The sequence below is a fragment of the Pinus tabuliformis genome, chromosome 4_1 (genome assembly GCF_031772625.1).
Source record: "Pinus tabuliformis cultivar Carrire ecotype Pingquan chromosome 4_1, CPIR1, whole genome shotgun sequence".
Classification (NCBI taxonomy): Eukaryota; Viridiplantae; Streptophyta; class Pinopsida; order Pinales; family Pinaceae; genus Pinus; species Pinus tabuliformis.
This window is the reverse complement of record NC_142303.1, coordinates 40,859,797-40,881,106: the sequence shown is the minus strand read 5'-3', so window position 1 is coordinate 40,881,106 and position 21,310 is coordinate 40,859,797.

Here is a 21,310-nt window from a genome sequence, read left to right as displayed (position 1 = left end):
TGTTTAGCTTTCCAACAAAATAAAGTTAAAATAGTTAAGGCCCCAGGTCTATTACAACCTTTATCCATTCCAAGTCAACATTGGGAGGAGGTTTCAATGGATTTTATCACAGGTTTAACCAATTCTAAAGGAAAGAGTGTCATCATGGTGGTAATTGATAGACTTACCAAGTATGCACATTTTGTGCATTATCTCATCCCTTTTAAGCCAATAAATTTTCTACTGCATTTGTGGAAACAATTCAAAAGCTACATGGAAACCCAAAGATTATTATAAGTGTCAGAGATCCCATTTTCACTGGAAATTTTTGGACAAAATTATTTTCCTGTCTGGGTACTCAGTTAGCTCATAGCTCATCATATCATCCCCAATCTGATGGGAAAATTGAGATAGTGAACAAATGTTTGGAAGGATATCTTCGTTGCTTTGTATTTGATAAACAGACACAATGGGTCAAGTGGTTACCTATGGCTAAATGGTGGTATAACACTTCCTTCCATACTGCAGCAAAAATGACCCCATTTATGGCACTTTATGGATATCATCCACCATCCATCACATCATATTTAGGAGAAAATTATAAGGTTAAAGCAGTGGAAGATCACATCGAGAATCAACAACAAGTTCTCCAACTCTTAAATAATAACCTCAATCTGGCACAAAATAGAATGAAACAACAAGTAGATCAACATCACAATGAAAGAAGTTTTGATGTAGGTGATTGGGCCTTTCTATGGCTACAACCATACAAACAAATGTCCCTCAAGCAAGCTAATAAGGATAATGAATTATCACCAAAGTATTATGGTCCATACAAAGTGTTGCAAAAGATCGGTACTATGGCATACAAATTGGAGCTTCCTACAACTTCCCAAGTGCACCCAATTTTCCATGTTTCATGCTTAAAGAAGGTTATAGGTGACAAGCTCCCAGTTCAAACAATACTGCTAGAACTTGACGAAGAAGGAAAAATCATATTGGAACTGAAACCAGTCATAGAAACAAGAACTTGACAGCAACAAAATCGATTGATTTCAGAGTATATCATCAAGTGGAAGAACTTACCTGCTAAAGATTCCACATGGGAGGATGAGAATGTTATGAAACTAGCTCACAAAAAGATAGAAAAAAAATATCAACACCTTAGAAATCAGCCTCTTCAAGGGGGAAACCTCCTTTACATTACACAAATGAATAATTCTTATATGATACAAATGACAAGACCTCCTTTCTATATATAGGAGTCTAAGGGGTCATAATATAATTAGAGCTGACATAACATTAATAATGTAAGGGCACAACAATAACAATAGTGGGCTTCTATGGGGCACAATAATAACAATATGGGTACTACATAAGCACAACAATATAATAAGGGGGTTGCACTAATAAAAATAAGGGGTTACAATAGTAGTATAGGGACTTAACATGCCCCTCTCATTCAAAAAGTGTTGTCCTCAATGCTTGAGTAGTTATGGATGCTTTTTTATAAAATTATCATCCTTCCATATGGAATCTTCAGCGAGTAAGTTCTTCCACTTGATGAGATACTCTGAAATTGATCGATTTCATAGCTGTTGATTTCTCAGTTCTGTGATTGCTTCAGGTTCCAATATGATTTTTCATTCCTTGTCAAGTTCTCACAATATTGTTGAACTCGTATCTTCTGCAACTTTTGAATGATTGTCCACACTTCTTCATCATTGTTCCATTCATCCCTTACTTTTTTTATCCAATCAGGTTGGATAATAGACATAGCACAAAACAATGCATCCACATCATCATCCTTTCCTGAGAGTGCATTTGCAACAACATTTTGCTTCCCTATTTTGTAGATGATTTCAAAGTCATGACCCAACATATTTGTGACCCATTCTTTCTGTTTTTCTGAAGATAATATTTGTTCTAAAAGGAATTTAAGACTATCATGATCCTTTTTTACCTTGAAGTGTCTTCCCATTAGGTAAGTTTTCCATTTCTTAAGTGCATGTAGTATTCCTGACATTTCCTTCTCATAAGTAGCTTGCTTGAGGGACATTTGTTTGTATGGATGTATTCATAAAAATACCCAATCACCTACATCAAAACTTCTTTCACTACAATGTTGATCTGCCTATTGTTTCATTCGATTCTACACCAAAGTGGCATTATCCTTTAAAAGTCAGAGAACATATTGTTGATGCTCGATGTGATCTTTCACTGCTTGAACCTTTTTCTTCTTGATATTTACTTCTATCTTGAGAGTTTGAGGGATGCTAATTTCTGCCAATTCATTACAAGATATGATCAGATTCATTTATTGATGCTCGACGTGATCTTTCACTTCTTGTACATTTTTCTTCTTAATATGTCCTTCTATCTTGAGAGTTTGAGGAGTGGTAATTCTTGCCAATGCTTTACAAGATATAGTCAGATTCATTTCTTCTTTCTTTGGGGTTGGCTCCTGGTGTATATCCTCTTCTTTTGATGTTTCTTGATCTTTTTCTTCCTCCTCTTCACAATCAATGTAAAATAATTTCTTCTCAGCACACTTATGACCTTTAATGTATTTGTTATCGCAATTGTCACAAAGCCCTTTTTCTCTTTTTTCTTCTGATTGTTGTAGTGTCAACCTTGTAGTCCAAAATAAGTACTTGTCGGAAAGGCACTACAAAAACAAAGCCAAGGAATTCTATGAGCTCAACATGGGATCGATGATAGATGAGGAGTATATGACCAAATTCTTGGAGCTATTTAGGTATGTACCATATCTTAAAGATGAAAAGGCTAAATTTCAGAGATTTTTCAGTGGATTTCCATTATTATTTAGTGACCGGATTGAGTATGATGAGCCTCGGTCACTTGAGGAAGTTATTGGGAAATTAAAGCATTGCTATGAATGGTCAAAGCGTAAGACAAAATTTCAGCAAGGATGGAAAGGAAAGATAAATGTAAAGGTAAAGGGTAGCCGAAAAGAACAAGGCCTCATAATGCAGAAGATAAAGAGAATGTTGCACTGCATAAGAGGTTCAATGTAGCTAGAAAGGGACATGGGACATAACAACAGAAAGGTGATGGTACAGGATAGTCTGAGTGTTGGACATATGGTATGGAGCATATTAAGAGGGATTGTCTGCAGAATTAGGGTGGTATGCATCATATATATAGCACATAGAAGGTACAAACTATTGGGGATGTTGGGTAGAGCATTCCTCATATCTATACAACGCTGGATAATAGGCATGCATATCATCAAGCATCCATCATTGAGATGGACGGTAAGCATTGTGATCAAGTTGTTTCTATTTTGATTAACCCTGGATTTAATTATAGTTACATTAACCCTGACTTGGTGGATAAGTGTGGTTTAAATAAAGAAGTGTATGTAGAAAGTTGGTTAGTGCACTTGGCCACACGTACCAAGAAGAGAGTTCATCATTGGGTAATAGCTTGTGCAGTTGAGTCAAATGGTATGCCTGCTTTAGCACATTTGAACTTATTACCGTTGGGGTCATATAGTACACTTTTGGGTATGGACTGGCTATATATTCATATGACCAAAGTGGACTATTATGAAAAAGCCATTGAGTGCTTGGATGAGAATGGGGTGTAGGTTTTAACCCTGTACAGAAATTACCTGCATACGAATTCTTAAACAAAGAAAATAAACAATGCGAGAGCATAACCCATAAAACACATATGCACAGAGATTTTTCCCTGGATCCCAAAACCGGGACTACCAGCTGGATTTTTCATTATATTCCTTTCAATGTTACAATACATATTTATACATGCCAAAGCATCCAATACCATGGACCGAAAACCATCGCGTCCAATACCATGGACCGAAAAACCATCGCGTCCAAAAAATATGTGCAAAAATCATGCATAAAACCATAGGTGGGTCCGCCCAACCTAACATATGGTCCAAAACAAAAATTTTCCGGGGCGCTGCCCTGGACCCCATAAAGTGGGGTTACGGGTGTCCTTCAAACCCCCTATTAACTACGTGGAAAGAATATAACACAACCCAACAATCTCCCACTTGTTGTTTTCTTTCCACAGGGGGCCACAGGAGAGCTTAGTCATTTTTTCAGCCTTGAGATTCCCATTGCTTCTCTACACCAAGAGAACTTATCAGAGCTCATAGATTTTGTCAATGCATTTGCAGTATTCTTCAAAGTGTCCACCTTTACCAGCAACACCTTTCTGTCTTCTATCATATCCCTCACAAAGTGATACTGAACATCAATGTGCTTTGTCTTTGAATGATAAGCAGGGTTCTTTGCCAAGAAAATTTCACTTTGGTTGTCACAGTCTATTCTTATAGCTCCCTGTACTAACCCAATACTTGAACACAATCTCTGCAACCAAACTGCTTCCTTGCTTGCATGAGTGGCTACCATGTATTCTGCCTCTGTAGTTGATAGTGCCACTATAGATTGTTTCTTACTCATCCAACTGACTGCACCTCCAAATAGGTTAAACACATACCCACTTGTAGATCTTCTCTGATCTAGATCTCCAGCCTAGTCTGCATCAACAAGGCCATGAATATCCAACACTCTGTCCGATCCTGGTCTTCCTTAGTAGCACAAACCATAATCACTAGTGCCACGCAAATACCTGAAAACCCGCTTCACTGCTGTCCAGTGCTCCTTCCGAGGTTTTGACATAAACCTGCTCGATACTCCCACTGCATGTGCAATGTCTGGTCTAGTACAGACCATTTCATACATCAAGCTACCCACTACACTTGCATATGGAACACGGGACATGTCCTCTTCCTCTTCTTGTGTCTTGGGACACTGTTCAGCAGATAACCTGACACCTACCGGAATAGGAACCTTCACCGGTTTACTATCCTGCATATTAAACCTCTGGAGTATTGTCTCGACATACTTCCTCTGGTTTAACCAGAGCTTCCTCTTTGACCGATCTCTTTTAATTTCCATGCCCAAAATATAGTTTACAGCACCAAGATCTTTCATGTCGAATTTGGAGGACAATCGGGTCTTCAAATCCTAGATAATTTCTTTGTCATTTCCAACCAGCAACATATCATCCACATACAAGACCAGATAAATAACACGGTCACCAATTAATTTAAAATACACACAATGATCTGCTTTGCTTCTGGTGAAGCTAAGTCCCCGTATAAATGTATCAAATTTCTGATACCACATCCTCGGTGATTGTTTTAACCCATACAGAGACTTCTTTAACTTGCATACCAGTTCTTTCTTACCCTTCACCGCAAAGCCTTCAGGTTGCTTCATGTAGATTTCCTCTTCCAAATCCCCGTGAAGAAATGCTGTCTTCACATCCATCTATTCTACCTCAAAATCGAAAGCAGCAGCAACAGATAAAAGTAATCTAATAGAAGTTACCTTGGCAACAGGAGAAAAAATATCACCAAAATCAATTCCCGGCACCTGGGAATAACCTTTTGCTACCAACCGAGCTTTGTATTTCTCCACCTTTCCTTCTACATTTGTATTCTTCTTGAACACCCATTTGCTGCCAATGGGTTTCCTTCCAGCCGCAACTCCACTAGATCCCAAGCCTCATTTTTGTGCAAAGATGCCATTTCATTGACCATGGCCTCTTTCCAGAGTTTTCCATCCTCTGAAGCCACTGCTTCCTTCACAGTTCTGGGATCATCATCAGTAATAGACAAAGAAAAATTTGAACTGAAAGCAGATGGACTATACCTTTCTGGCTGCCTTCTTTCTCGAACTGATCTTCTCACAGCTGGAGTTTGTGGCTCTTCATCTTCTGATTCCTCCTCTGCTGCAGAGTCTAATTCTTCCTCCTTTGGCTCAAACTCTATCTTCTCAGGTTCCTTTGGTTGGACTTCATGTTGAATAACATCTTTTACCTCTCTGAACAACACATCTTGGCTATACACAGCCTTCCATGTGACTAGGTTCCAAAGCTTATAACCCTTTAAACCATCCTTATACCCAATAAAGATGCACTTTTCATATTTACTATCCAACTTGGTTCGTTTCTACTTTGGAACATGTACTTATGCATCACATCCAAATACCCTTAGATGTGAAAGAGAGGGTTTCTTACCAGTCCATACTTCTTGTGGAGTCTTATCCTCCAACGATGATAAAGGTGATCTGTTGATCAGGTAACATGCAGTATCCACCGCCTCTGCCCAGAATTCCTGTCCTAACCTGGCACCACTGAGCATGCTTCTTTCCCTTTCCATCAACGTCTTGTTCATTCTTTCTGTGACTCCAATTTGTTGAGGTGTATATGGAGTAGTCTTCTGCCGTGCTATACCACACTTCTTACAAAATTCTTCAAATTCCTTGCTGCAAAATTCTCCACCATTATCTGTCCTCAGCACCTTTATCTTCTTCTCTGTCTGATTTTCCACCAGAGCCTTAAATTCTTTAAACCTATCAAAGACTTCAGATTTCTTCTTAAGGAAATATATCCATGTATTCCTTGAGAAGTCATCTATGAATGATACATAGTACACAGACTTACCCAGTGATGGAACCTTCACAGGTCCAAACACATCACTGTGCACAAGCTCTAATATTTGTTTCGTCCTCTTACCACCAGAGGGGAAACTCACCCGATTCTGCTTCCCATACACACAATTTTCACACAAATCAAAATCCAGAGATCTATCATTCATACCTTCTACCATACCTTTACCATGAAGTATTCGAAGGCCCTTCTCTCCAATATGTCCAAGCCTTTGATGCCACAACATGGTCTTCTCTCCAGAGACCACTAGATTTTCTACTCCATTTTCAGGAACCATAGAACTATTGCACCCATCAACAACAGTGCTACCTTGCAACTTGTACAGAGTTCCAATCTGAACTCCCCGCATCAATATCAGTGCTCCTCGAACCATCTTGCAGGTATCTTTCTCGAACACCATCTTTACACCTGCATCATCCAACTTGCTTACAGAAATCAAATTTTTGGCCAATGCAGGAATATGTAGAACACCCGGAAGTGTTCTAACCCTTCCACCTTGCAACTTCAACTTTACTTTTCCCCGACCAATGATTCTAGCCTTCCTATCATCTCCTAAGAAGACATCACCACCATCGTATTTCTGATACTCGCAGAACCACTCTCTATGGGGAGTGAAGTGAAAGGATGCACCTGAGTCAATCAACCATGCCTCATGATCTACATGTGTACTTGAAGAAGCCAAGTACACATCCCCACCTTCATATGAGGTGGTTTTCGCCTCTGTAGAAGGAGCATCATCAGATCCCTTTCCTTTATCAGGAGCTTTAGATTTACAATCCCTTCTGAAGTGCCCTTCCTTTCCGCATTTCCAGCACACCACCTTTGAAGGTTTTCCTGGAGATTTAGATCTCCCACTCGATGACTTATTTTTGTTTCTATTCTGGGACCGTCCTCGTACAGACAAGGCATCACCATTCTGGTTGTCCATATTTTTCCGTCTCATCTCATCCGTCAGCAAGGCTGAGACTATTTCATCAAACTTCAAAGCAGTTGCATTGCTACCTATTGCAATAACCAGACTATCCCACGAATCTGGTAGAGAACACAATAGACTGATGCACTTATCTTCATCTGAAATTTTAATATCAACAGATAATAACTGACTTACCACAGTATTAAACGCATTCAGATGCTCTGTCACCAAGTCTCCATCTTTCATCCTCAGGTTATATATCTTTTTCCACAGGAACAGTTTATTCACGAGAGACTTAGATTGGTAAAAAGTTCCTAACTTGACCCACAAAGCCTTTGCCGTAGCTTCCCCTGATACATTCAGCAATACTAAATCTGAGACACACAATCGTATTTTGCTCTTTGCCTTCTGATCCAACTTCTCCCATTCTTCATCGGTCACTCCCGATGGTTTAGTACCCGGATCTACCGTGATCCACTGATCTTTATCCACCAACAGATCCTCCATCTTGAGTTTCCACAAATCAAAATTCTGACCATTGAACTTCTCAATCTCTATCTTTCCACTGCTCGCCATCTTCTTTCACCACCAGAATCGATCTCGCAGAGCTCCCACTGAATAGGGTCTACCACAGGCCCAAGCGAAACCCCTCAGCAACAAAGGCGTCCCCTTGAAGCCAAAACAGCTCTGATACCAAATGTAGGTTTTAACCCTGTACAAAAATTACCTGCATACGAATTCTTAAACAAAGAAAATAAACAATGCGAGAGCATAACCCATAAAACACATATACACAGAGATTTTTCCCTGGATCCCAAAACCGGGACTACCAACTTGATTTTTCATTATATTCCTTTCAATGTTACAATACATATTTATACATGCCGAAGCATCCAATACCATGGACCGAAAACCATCGCGTCCAATACCATGGACAGAAAAACCATCGCGTCCAAAAAACATGTGCGAAAATCATGCACAAAACCATAGGTGGGTCTGCCCAACCTAACATATGGTCCAAAACCAAAATTTTCCGGGTCGCTGCCCCGGACCCCATAAAGTGGGGTTACGAGTGTCCTTCAAACCCCCTATTAACTACGTGGAAAGAATATAACACAACCCAACATGGGGACTAGAGAATCTAGCAGGGTAAGAAGAAAGCAACATCAGTTATGATGGTGTCATCTATGCATGCAAAACGAAGTCACAGAAAAGGGTGTGTGTTATTTGTACACACTTATAGTGATAAAGGTAAGGAGGATGAGGATGCAGAGATATTGAGCAGGTATTTGATCTTACAAAATTTTTAGGATGTATTTTTAGTAGGGATCTCATAGTTTTTGACTTACAAAGAAGTGGACTTCTCCATTGAGTTGGTACCAAGGGCAACACCATCATCAAAGGCACCATATTGGATGAGCACTCCAGAGTTAGTAGAGTTGAGGTTGCAGTTAAGGAAATACTTGAAAAGGGATATATTAGGCCAAGTGTATCACTGTGGGGTGTAGTGGTCTTGTTTATGAAGCATAAATATGGTACTCTCAGGTTATGCACTGATTATAAGCAATTGAGCAAGGTGACCATCAAGAACAAGAACAAGTTTCCGAGGATTGATGACTTATTTGATTAATTAATGGGAAAAATAGTGTTCTCAAAGACTGATTTGAGATCTAGATATCATCAGGTACACATCAAGGAAGAGGAAATTTACAAGACAAATTTTTGAACTAGGTATGTGAATTATGAGTTTTTTGTAGCTAAATGTGGTTTGACTAATGCTCCAACTAATTTTATGTGCTTGATGAATAATGTGTTGCTTCCTTATCAGGAAAAGTTTGTTATTGTATTCATTGATGACATTTTTATATATTATAAGAATGAGGAAGAGCATGTCGAGCATTTAGCATCAGTGTTAAGACTATTGAGAGAGCATCAGTTGTATGCTAAGCTCATTAGATGCAGTTTCTTTCAGAAAAAAGTATATTACTTGGGGCATGTGGTCTCCATGGAAGACATAACAATAGATCCAAAGAAGAAAAGACATATCATTGAGTATGAAACTCCTAGAAATGTGGATGAATTAAGATCATTGATGGGGCTAGCATGCTATTATAGAAGGTTCATCCAGAATTTATCTGAGATTGCATATCATATTATGTCATTGCAAAGGAAAGGTAAGAAATTTTAATGGACGGAGGAATGTGCAACAAGTTTTGAGAAGTTAAAGAAGTTGTTGAAAAATGCTCCAATGTTAAAGATTGCAGACCTGGAAAAAGAGTTTGTAGTGCGTGCAAATTTTTGCAAGAGAGGACTTGGTGGGTCCTTATGTAGGAGGGGAATGTAGTATGTTATGAGTCGCGGAAACTATATGAACACGAGCAAAACTATTTGACAAATTATCTTGAGTTGGCAGTGATCATTCTTGCATTGAAGATGTCGAGGCACTATGTTGGCTTAGTGGGTCTTGACCCAGGTTCAGAGTTAGTTGTGCCAAACAAATCGCTACACTACTAGCCCTTTCGGCATCAATTTGCAGAGTGTGGACTGAAGTCTCACCTGAAGCAATATCAGGGGATGCTGGAACCAAGTTTTCGCACCCAAAGATTAGTGTGATGTCCTTTTTGTACCCTAGATCTGCCTTCACGTAGATCGATAAGCCCTTATGACTTATCAATGTAACTTCCTTTAATCAACCTCTAGATCTCCGTGAAGGTCTATGACTGGCGTTTGTGGCCATTGAACAGGTGAATTAGCTATTTACACACATCACAGATTACTCTTAACTAAGTATTTACTTAGATCTACTTAAGTGTTTGGTATTTTTAACATACAACAATATAATATTCATGTGAGCACTCAACATCAATTTCGTTAAGATAACAATATAGATCCAGTAAAGTCGCGCATCTATATATCATTATTTCGTAAAACCATCATTTATCATAGCATAAAGCACATTCATTCATAATAGAACTAAAGAGACAAAACACATGAATTTATGGAATAATCTTCTTTATTAATGTTCAATTAAGCTTACAGATTCAAGAATTCCCTGCGCACTCAGCTGCAAGGGTCCATGCACTCAGTTGCAGACTCTACTCTAGACCTCTACGCACTCAGTTGCAGAGCCTTTTCCTCCTCTAAGGCTTCTACGATCTTCCTTCTATTGGCCCATTACATTCATCTCTGTTATCATTATCCTCTTAGACTCTTTAAGACACACCTATTTATACAATCCCATGGTCTGCAGACCATGGGTAGATCTTCAAAAAATGACTCAACTTATATAAAAGAAGGCAAAAACCTTTTTTGACTCTTTACTTAACTACGCACTCTGCGACCATAATTTGTGGAGACTTTCCATCTCTTTACATAAAACTTGGGCTTTTGCCCCAAAATTGACCCAGGGCACCCCATCCCAGCAAGCCTCCAACACAAATATCGTTACTCACCCTCGAGTCACTTAGCTGGATTGGAGATCTTGCGGCGAAGATCCCCTAGCTCCACTTGTGCAACCACTACTTTAGCTGCGTTTTGCGCGGTTGCCTACTTGACTTATTCTACTAGCTGCTCTGTGGCTGGTCCTGCACTATCCTGCTTAATCTTTTGCAACATACTATGCAAGTTCGCCAAATTTTCCTGTATATTGGTCGAGACTATGTAGGCTTTATCCAACCAAGGCCCCAAACAAGCCTTAAGGACTACCTCTTTCTTCTATGCTTGGGTAGCAGAATGCTTCCTCGGTGACTCGCGCATCGGCATCGTCCTCTTATGTTTGTATTTCTTGGGTTTGGGGACTTCCTGCACCGGTATAGGTTTCAGCCTGGGCAACCTCAGTGATGTAGGCATAGTAGCTGGAGCCTCCATGCTCACAACCTCTGGAGTAGCCCCCTCAGCAACGACATTTCCTCTAGTGCTGGCAATTTTGCCTAGTCCAAACATTATGCTGTGAATAAACCGTTGGGTATCCTCGGGTAATTTATCAAATACAGAGCTATCGACCAAATGGGGAAAAACTTGAGGATTCATAAACCATGGACAACACAATGAAAAAATTCTAATGATGCAAAATGTTCTTTGCTAGATGACCACGCATAATTTATAAGCGAATTCAAATTCAAATTCGACCGTTCCCCCCAAAATCCATCCATAAATGCTAATTTGGCAGCATATCTTTAAATATTTCAGCCTTAATTGCCTTAAATTCTACCACCCCTCCTCTTAACCATCTCTTGGTTGTCAAATCATGAACAGTGAATGTAACAGTCTTTTTTGGGTTGTGTTGCGCTATCTCTCCCCTCATAGTGTAGCTCCCTTCGCACGCCTCCTAATAATCTGACATTACCCTTTTTCACGTAACCCCTCTATCACGTAGTTCCACCAAGCAGGCAGTGTAGTTTATAGTCCCGTACTTCCTTACAGCTGCCTGGAGTGCTAATATTGTCTTGGCATCATGTAGTCATTGGGTTGGATCCCCGGTGTATGGCTTCAACCAGCTTCCATTTACTTTTCCCAGAAATGGTTCGCCATTCAACTTTGCGAGATGAGCTGTGCCACCATTCATAATTTCCTTGATGACATATGGAACTAGTGAGTGCATCTAAAACTTTCTTGGGAATTTAGCAAACCTACTATCATATAATAAAACCAAATCATTTACCTTGAAGGTGCACAGTTTGATGTGCCGATCGTGCCAAGCTTTTTCACGTTCCTTCTGAACCTGCTAATGGAATCTAGCCAAAAACCTATCTTCCTCAAGCTCCATTAGTTATGCGAGTCATTCTTCTAAGGCTTTGTGTCCACCATTTCTGTGAAAGTTGTTATGCATAGACTAGGCATGATATACTCCATAGGAATCACAACCTTTACACCATAAACCAACCGAAAAGGTGTCTAACCTGTGAGCTTTTTGAAAGTAGTTTTCTATGCCCATAACACTGATGGTACGCGCACATCCCAATCATTCCGCTACACATCGCAAATCTTTGTCAGTGCATTCTCCAATATCTTATTCAAAGCCTCAACTCTTCCATTGGCTTGAGGATGATATGGTGTACTTTTTTGATGGTAAATCTGGGACTCTTCTGTCAGTGCACTGATCATTTCATTGAGGAAATGCGTATCGCGATCACTCATCAAAACCTTCGGGCAACCAAAGCTGGTCAACACATACTCAAACAAAAACTTTGTTGTCATTGCCCTTATATAGTCCTTCACAGACTATGCCTCCACGCATCTTGTCAAATATTTTGTTGCTGTGATGTAGTGCGCACCAGTTTTATTCCCTAGGGGCTAAATCAGTCCTACAAAATCAATGGCGCATTTCTCAAATGGCTGCAATGACACCTATGGGTTTAGAGGTAGCTCATCCCTCCATGATGGTTTGCCCATTCTCTCACATGCATCGCACGCCTTATAGTATGCTTTAGAGTCTTTATGTAGCGTCGGCCACCACAACCAAGTGTGCAAGACCTTCTGCACTGTCACTTTTCCTACATAATGCCCTCCCGTAGATCCTCCATGAGGTTCAGCGAGGATACTATTTCATTCAAAATCAGGTACAAAACGTTGAAGTATCTCATCCAATCCCATTTTATATAAATGGCCTGCAATTACTAAAAAATCTAACACGCACACCACGAACGCTTTCTTCTGTTGATCGGTATATCGCTCTCGGGTCGTTCATGTAGTCAAGAAGTGGATAATATCTATGAAGTGGTTATCTGTTATGTGTACTGCAAAGATCTACGCGTCAGGAAACCCTTCCTCCAAATTAGTGGGATCCTCTCTTGTCTCAATGCGTGACAGATGGTCAGGTCATGCATTCAACCTTTCGGGCTTCACAATCACCTCAAAATCATATTCTTGAAAAAAGAGCAACCATCTGTATATTTCCCCCCCAACACAAGCTTATTGACTAGATACTTCAATGTAGAATGGTCTATGTACATCTTGAAATGTCCGCCTAGCAGGTAATGTCTAAATTTCTAGAGCGCGTACACCATAGCCAGTCCCTCACACTTTGTCTTCGAATAATTCTTTTTAGCCTTTAGCAATTTTTTTCTTCCAAATGCTATAGGGTGATCTAGTTCTCCTTCACCAGCTTGTGTCAACACTACTCCTAATGCAATACATGAGGCATCAACGTGCACATGGAATTCTTTCTTCCAGTCTGAGAAGACAAAGATTGACGCAGTAACCATTTTCTTCTTCAAGACATCTAGACTACGCTGAAGTTTTTCATTCCAACAGAATGTGACATCCTTATTTAGCAACTTCTCCATGGGCATAGTAATCTGAGCATAAGCTTTGATGAATTTTTGAGAATACCCGGTATGGCCCAGCGTTGCGCGCAACTGTTTAACACTCCTTGGGGCTTCCAAATTGATTATTACCATGATCTTGGCAGGGTCCACCATAAGTCCTTGCCTGCACACCACATGACCCTAAAAAATCCCAAAAGGGACAAAAAACAGACATTTCTTCAGGTTTAGCACAATCTGATACGTTCGGCACGTATCCAACATTAAGCGAAGACTCTTTACATGGTGCTTGACTAGACCAAACAGTGTCCTGTCTTTGAAATAGACCTCTAAAAATTTGTGATTATTCTCTTTGAACACCACAATGGCTATGCAAGAGAATATTGCTGGTGCATTCTTAAGTCTGAAAGGCATCACCATATACTAAGAACACCCCCATTCCATAGCGAAGGTTGTTTTACTCATGTCTTCCGATGTGATCTTAATCTGATGGTACCCAAAGAACCCATCAATAAACAAATAGGCCTCTTGTCATCCAACATTGTCCAGGACTTCGTTAGTAAACGGTATTGGGAAATTATCATGAACGTAGGCATCGTTAAGTTTTCTTAGATCTATGCAAATCCATTTCTCGTCCTTCTGCTTCTTTTCCTGAACTATCATTAGGCTCACCCAATAAGATTCCTCCACCGGTTCAATAATATCTACCTCAAGCATCTTATCCAACTCCAAGTGGAACTTTTCTTTGTATTTCAAATTAAGGCGATATGGCCTTTGCTTAACGGGCTTTGCATCCGGTTTCGAAGTTATTTTCATCACTCCCAAATTTCCTATGATGCCTTTCAAATCCGAAAATTTGGTAGGAAATAAATATTGATATTCGCGGAGCAACTCAGTGAATTTATCAACTGTAGCATGATCTCACTAAACACCAATATTCGCAAACTTCGGTTTCGTTTCTTTGCCAATGTTTACTTCCTTATTTTTCAATGGCGTGGTGATATCTGAGTTCTCTATCTGTGCACCTTCAATATCATGGTGACCTTCTGTCTCTGGGACATTGATATTCCTTGGATCCTCATCCTCCACTTCATTGGTCATACTATTACATTCTAGTGCATGGCACAGCTGGGTGCTCCAATTTGGTAGGACCAATTCCAAAGGATTTTGCGGAATTTGGAAGTACTAATTTAACCTCATGCAATGCCTCATCAATTCTTTCAAACCCGTCTTCAAAGCTACATGTCCTCATAAACCCTTCTCTTAAGATATCCCATTCCACAGTGCCGTGGAAGAGCTCTGTTTCCAAATACTAGTTCATAGGGATTATATCCAGAGTGTGATAGAATAAATGAATGCATTTTGGCTGTGGCTCCATTCAATATTATTTAGTCCATTTCACTAGGTGATCACGTGGATCATTCCTCCCATCATATTTCTCAGTTAATCGTACTTTAGGGTGATCAAATCACATCCTCATTATCCTCCTGTAATCGTGCCATTCTTCAAAACTATCTTTATGCGTACCCTATTATCACTCCTCTGGATCTCCAAGGCTGAGGAAGAGTCTAGCTGAGGTAACCACAAACTAACCTTTTGACTTGGTAGCTAGCCCTACCAAGCTGGAGAGGGCTCTCGCCACAAAATTACAGCCAAGAGGTCTGGATGAATTAGGCTTTTAAGCTAGGTAGAAAGTGCAAAGGGATTTGTTTCTTTGAAATTGGGTTGTTGGATGAGGATTAGGTCAAAGAAGCTAGGTCAGGGAAAATAAGATATGATTGCAAATATTCAAATAGGAAAGGTAGGTAGGTAGGCTAGCACATTAGGGATTCTTGGGATGAGATGATTCAGACAGGTGAGGAGCTAGGAAGAGCATGAAATATGTATTCTTCCAAAACTAAAGAAAGATGAACAAACTATGAAAACTTCCCCAAAATAGAGCATGTGAGATGATTTTTGTTTATCAACTTGAAAGAGATCATACAATAGACATGAAATGGAATATGGACCAACAATACATTCATACAATTGAAACGGAAGAAAAAAAAATTGCTAGACAACCATACCGTAGGTATCCCAAGGAAATAGATGCAACTCATTCATTAAAACTGGCCAAATTTCTGATACAATAGTGTCTCTCATCAATCTAACAGCATCCAACTGAGCCTAGCCTTTGAAAAGACTAGAAAATAAAAGATATATTCCTTAAAGAAAAAACTCCTGCCAACCTCAGGGGTCGAATCGATGAGAGGAGGAGTAGTTCCACCAAAATCTTAACTGATAGCTAGAGTGTAGGGTGGTCAAAATGACTCATCCCTAATTACAGTGAAACTGATTCATTACACCTCATGGATCCTAACCTAATCTATTTACCCTAGGTAATAGTAAAACTACCATAATTACATTTACAACATCAATTACATCAGTAAAAATTTTATTTCCAAGGATGAAAATCAAATGTGGAGAAAAATAGTGAAAAATTAGGCAACTGGTCAAATGCACCCTCTCTTTGTCAAACACTCCCTCATCTTGCAGCGTGCATTTGACTGCCTTCTCAGTGTCCAAATTGAGCCTAGGATAGCTCATTGGAAATCTTGTCCTGTCTGGTTTCCAATTCTACCTTCAGTTTCCAAAATGGACTTTATTTGACCCTCCAAAAGGTGATTCTCCCAAGACTGGTCAAACACATTGCGCCAAGATGAAAAGGAGGCAGAACATTGAATTTTTAGGTGTTTTTTCACCTTTTCACCTGCTGGTTGTGCAAACCAAGGCTTTTAAAGTTATTTTCCTGCATGTCTTCCCTGCTTTGAATCCAATGGTTGTCTTATTTTGCCCAAAAAGTTCCCCAAAAAAAGCGCAATGCCTAGGGCGCCGCAGGACTTGGCATTCTAGCTGTCAAAAAACTATGTATGATTACTTGAAAAGAACAAAAACTTCAAAATTACCCCATAACTTCTCAAAATTTGTGAAATTATTGCTGATCTTGAGCTTTGTGCATGGAGTGAGGCTTCAGCAAGGATGTCAAGTCTTCCTTCCTCCTCTTTCTTTTTTAGGGCTTCAATCTTTTCATTAGCTCTTCTAAGCTTTGCCCTTGCAATCTTGTTCCTCATGGCATAATGTTTTGCCATATTTCTCTGAATGTCATTTTCTTGATTGGCCTTTTCTAGGAGCTTATCTAAATGCTGATTTACCTTGTCAGTCCAATTCTCCTGGTTCTCATTAATCATGATGGCAAACTGTTCATTCCATGTGACTTGATTTGCAAGCTCAGCCTCCTTTTGTCTTTCTATTTCTAGAGATATTTTCATCCCTCTAGTCCTAGGTCTGATTTTTGGTTCTCGTTCAGGTTCACCATACATGTCATTGGCTTCATCAAGTAATGCTTTAGCTTTCATTTGTTCTCTTTTTTCCTTAATGAGTTGAATCTCCATAACATCATGTTTGGCTTGAAGCTACTGGTTTTCTTGCTCATAATATGACAATATACTTGGACCTCTCTAAGTTGGTTTGGAGCTCCCTGGTGAGTGCATATTTTTCCTTGATGACAATGCTAATGTCCTTATTGTCATCATGATCATCTAGGTCAACAAGGTCAAAATCATGTTCTGTCTCATGGAGGTCCTCCTCCTCATGTTTGATCTCTGCCTGAACCTCTACTTCTGTCATGTTTTATTTTCCTTTATGTACCTGTTTTGTTGGTGATGAAAGCAGGGCCCCTCCCACAATCCATGGGGAAAACACCTGCCTATGACCTCTCTGATAAGTATGTGCCAATGTGCCCAAATATGCCCTTTTAGGCTTGATGACCTCAACTTGCTTAGTCTACTCCGGCTCTCCGATCTCATCTTTGCCAGGTGACTCAATGTGCTCATGAAATGGTGATGGTGGAGGTGATGGTGAAGGAGATTGATCTGATGATGATGCATGATCTGTGGGCTGAGATGTAGGAATGGATATGGAAGGATGAGATGATGAAGGCACATTTTGAACATTCTAAATAGATGGATCAGTGAATATGTCATTGGCTATGAAGGTACTCCATGTAATTTTCAGTTGTTTTAGGTGATGGAGGACAATGATTTTGATGAGGGAGTGGTGGAAAATAATTCTCATTTGATGCTCATATTCTCTATTTTGGACAATATATGCCATCTTTTCAATTCTCTACAAGAGATAATAAGGTATGTTGAGCATCTTACCCTTGTGAAATGCATGAGTAGCCAGATATGATAGGTATAAAGTTTGGAAAACCTTCCTTCACAAATAAAGTATCTCATGATGATTTTCATCATGGGAACATATCTATATAGGAGGTAAGAGATAGGAAAAAACCTCTTTCTATCATTTATGTATCTGGGTTTGATATATGGCTCATAGTAATGCTCCTCCAAATCTATTTGCTTAAGCCATTTTTCCACAACATCTAGGATTCCAGTGGAAGTTGGTATGATGGAAGTAGATACAATGAAAGTGACACCAGCAAGGGTTAGCTGGTTGTCATGGAGATTGGAGATGAATAGTCTACTCAAAATAAGATGATGTTGGGTCCTTTGTATTTTGTCATAGAATTCAAAACATCCTAGATGTTTAAAATATGTCACAGTCATGGGAGATTCCATGAGTTTCTTGGTATCTCTAGGCTCAAATCTAAGGATTCTCCCTCCTTTGTTTGACTTCCTCCCATTCCTTTCCTCCTCACTGGAAGTTATGTTTTCTTCTTCTAACATGTTGTCTTGATTTTAAAAACTTAGGGAGATGAAATGATAGTGGAATATAGGTGTAGGGAGTTAGGAATGATGTAAGAAAATTTAGGGAGATGAGGGAAGGGGTTTATAATGTAAGGGAAGTGATAGGGAGTGAGAATGTAAAGGGATTTGACATAGGTAATTTTATTACAGGTTACGGGTTTTGGGAGCCTAGGTAAATAGAACACCTAGGTCTTAGTGTTTTGGGAATAAAGGGACTTCGGAGTTAGTAAAATGATATGGGGATTGGGAAAGGGTTTAATAGGGATATAGGAAGGGAATAGAAGTACTAGGGTGTGAAATTGGAGGCGTGGGAATGAAACTAGGGTTTGCAAGTTTGAAAACTCCAAATTTCACTCAAGAGACTTCACACCATGAATTTATGACTTGTGAAATGTAAGGAGGGTATATTTAGTGTTACTTACTTTCTTGGAGGAAGAAAACAACCAAATTGAAGCTTCTGAGTAAATGGAACTTTTTTTAGAGGCTGGAAAGAAAATCTGGTCAAACTCGCAGCGCACAACTAAAACGTGCCCTCCACTAGTCAAATCCGCCCTCCTTGTCAAATGTGCAACGTGACACTGAAACACGTAGCATAATACACAAACACACCCTCTAGTTTCCAAACGTGCAACAAGAACTATGTATTGCTGATTTCACCTATCAAACTCGAAAATTTCTCCTTTGTTGAGTTTGTTCGACCATGACAAGAGAAAATGAGGGGAAAATGGATGTCTTGAGTATTTTAAATACTTGATAGAATTTTATTTTGTTGATTTAAAACCCATTTGCTAATGTTTTAAAGTGATTTTGAAACATTGCACTAATACCCCTTGACCTTGTGTTTTTGCTTTGCAGATTGATCAATTGCTGGAGATGACACTTTTTGTTTCGACATTATTGTCCTGTTGGCATGTGGAACTGAGTTAGCAGCTTGATAAAAGTTACTTATTACATATAATGACATAAAATTACATAATTAGAATTAAAATATAATTACATCTCTGCTTTTGGAATAAAATTACATTGTGAAAAAAAAAAAAAAACTCATACTTGAAGTGAAAATTAGAACTTGGGCAACCATGGTTACATGTTTTCAAATCCTCTTTAAATTGAAAAATGGATATTATTTCATTCACTCTCATATTTTTTGATGTCCTTATGTAGTGAAATGGTGTTTTATTGGACCTTGGACCATTGAAACCTAGAGACCTAATGAAAACCTTGAGTGAGCAGATTTCATGGTGACTTGACTGACATAAAGACATGATTAAATGAGCTTTTATGATTAATGTTTGCTTAGTAAGACATGAAGGTGGGCCAAAAAGTATTGATTTTTGAGGGAGAGTAAGGTTGTCTAACTAGGGCTACCATCATGAGTAAATATTTGAATGAGGACCTAGGTGGAATGACAAAAATTTCAGAATGGGACCGTAATATGATATGAAAAGAGGAGTTTTAATCACTAATGGTAGTATGCAAATACTAACTCTAACATCAGTCTTATTGGGGATGGCAGCTCCTTGGAGGTTTCAAGAGAATTGTAGACCAAGTGCCTATCCATGTCGGCCAATACGGTCAAAAACTTAAACTAAAATGCAAAATTGAATGCTGACAACTCAAATAACACAAACTGATTCAAAATTGACTTGAAATTGACTGAAAAAAGACTCAATGTTGACTCACTTAACCGACAACTAAACTTTGAAAATGTCAAAAAATTAATGAAGCTCCATGGCCTTCACTTTGGGCTCTGAACTCCAGTGATTCTCTACTTCATACTTGCAGAAAGTTAAACTATTATTTACAATGAAATTGGGAGATTTTTCAGAAGCATGTTTTTATAAAAGATAGTGCTTAATGAGCCTACCATTGACTGGTCCTCCTAAGCATGGTTCTTCATTCATCTCATCTAGCATGAAAGAATTTTTCCCTCTGAAAACTAAAATCTTATAAGGCCCTTTTCACAAATTTTCAAATTTACCATGCTTACCCTTGTCCTCGTTTCTGGCATCCCAACGGAGTACCACATCTCTAATTTTGAGGTCATCCTCCTTTGTTTTCTGGTCATATATTTTCTTTATCTTGTCATGGAGCTTAGAGGTGTTCTGAAATACCTCATATCGTGTCTGATGTAGGTGAATCATTTGACTGATCCGATGTTGTATATCATTCTCTTCACTTCCTGCTTCTTGTAACAACTTCATGATCGGGACTGCTAATGATCAAGGAAAGACAATATCTACTACATAAACTATTTGAAAAGGAGAGAGTCCAATATAGTTCTTACTACTCACCCAATCTACCCATAATGCATTGATCAACATTTTGTGCCAATTCTTTTTGTTGGCCTCCAACATTTTCTTGATGATGTTGATCAAAGATTTATTGGAGGACTCCTCCAAACCATTTCCTCGCAGGTTGAAAGTTGTCGAATGTCCCAACTTGATTTTGTATTTGTCACAATACTCAATCATCTTTCTAGACTTGAATGCTACCATGTTGTCTGTGATGATATTATTAGGAAAACCAAAACAGGACAAGATATTAGTTTCTAAAAACTGAATGATAACTAAACATGTTGCTTGCCTTGTTGGAATTGCTTCGATCCACTTAGTAAAATAGTCTGTAGATGTCAATATCCACTTGTGTTGTGCAGATGATGATGGGTTAATCTCGCCTATGAAATCTAGGCCCCGCTGTTGAAAAGGTGCATGAACTGATATAGGTTTTAGAGGCAGAGGAAGAAGTTCTCTTTTACCTTGGAAAACTTGGCACTCGTGACAACTCATCGCTACCTTGTATATATATGCAAAAAGTGTAGGTCAATAATAACTTGCTCTTAGTATTTGTTGGCCGTGCTCTTCTAGTACAAGTGGCCCCACAATCTCCTTTGT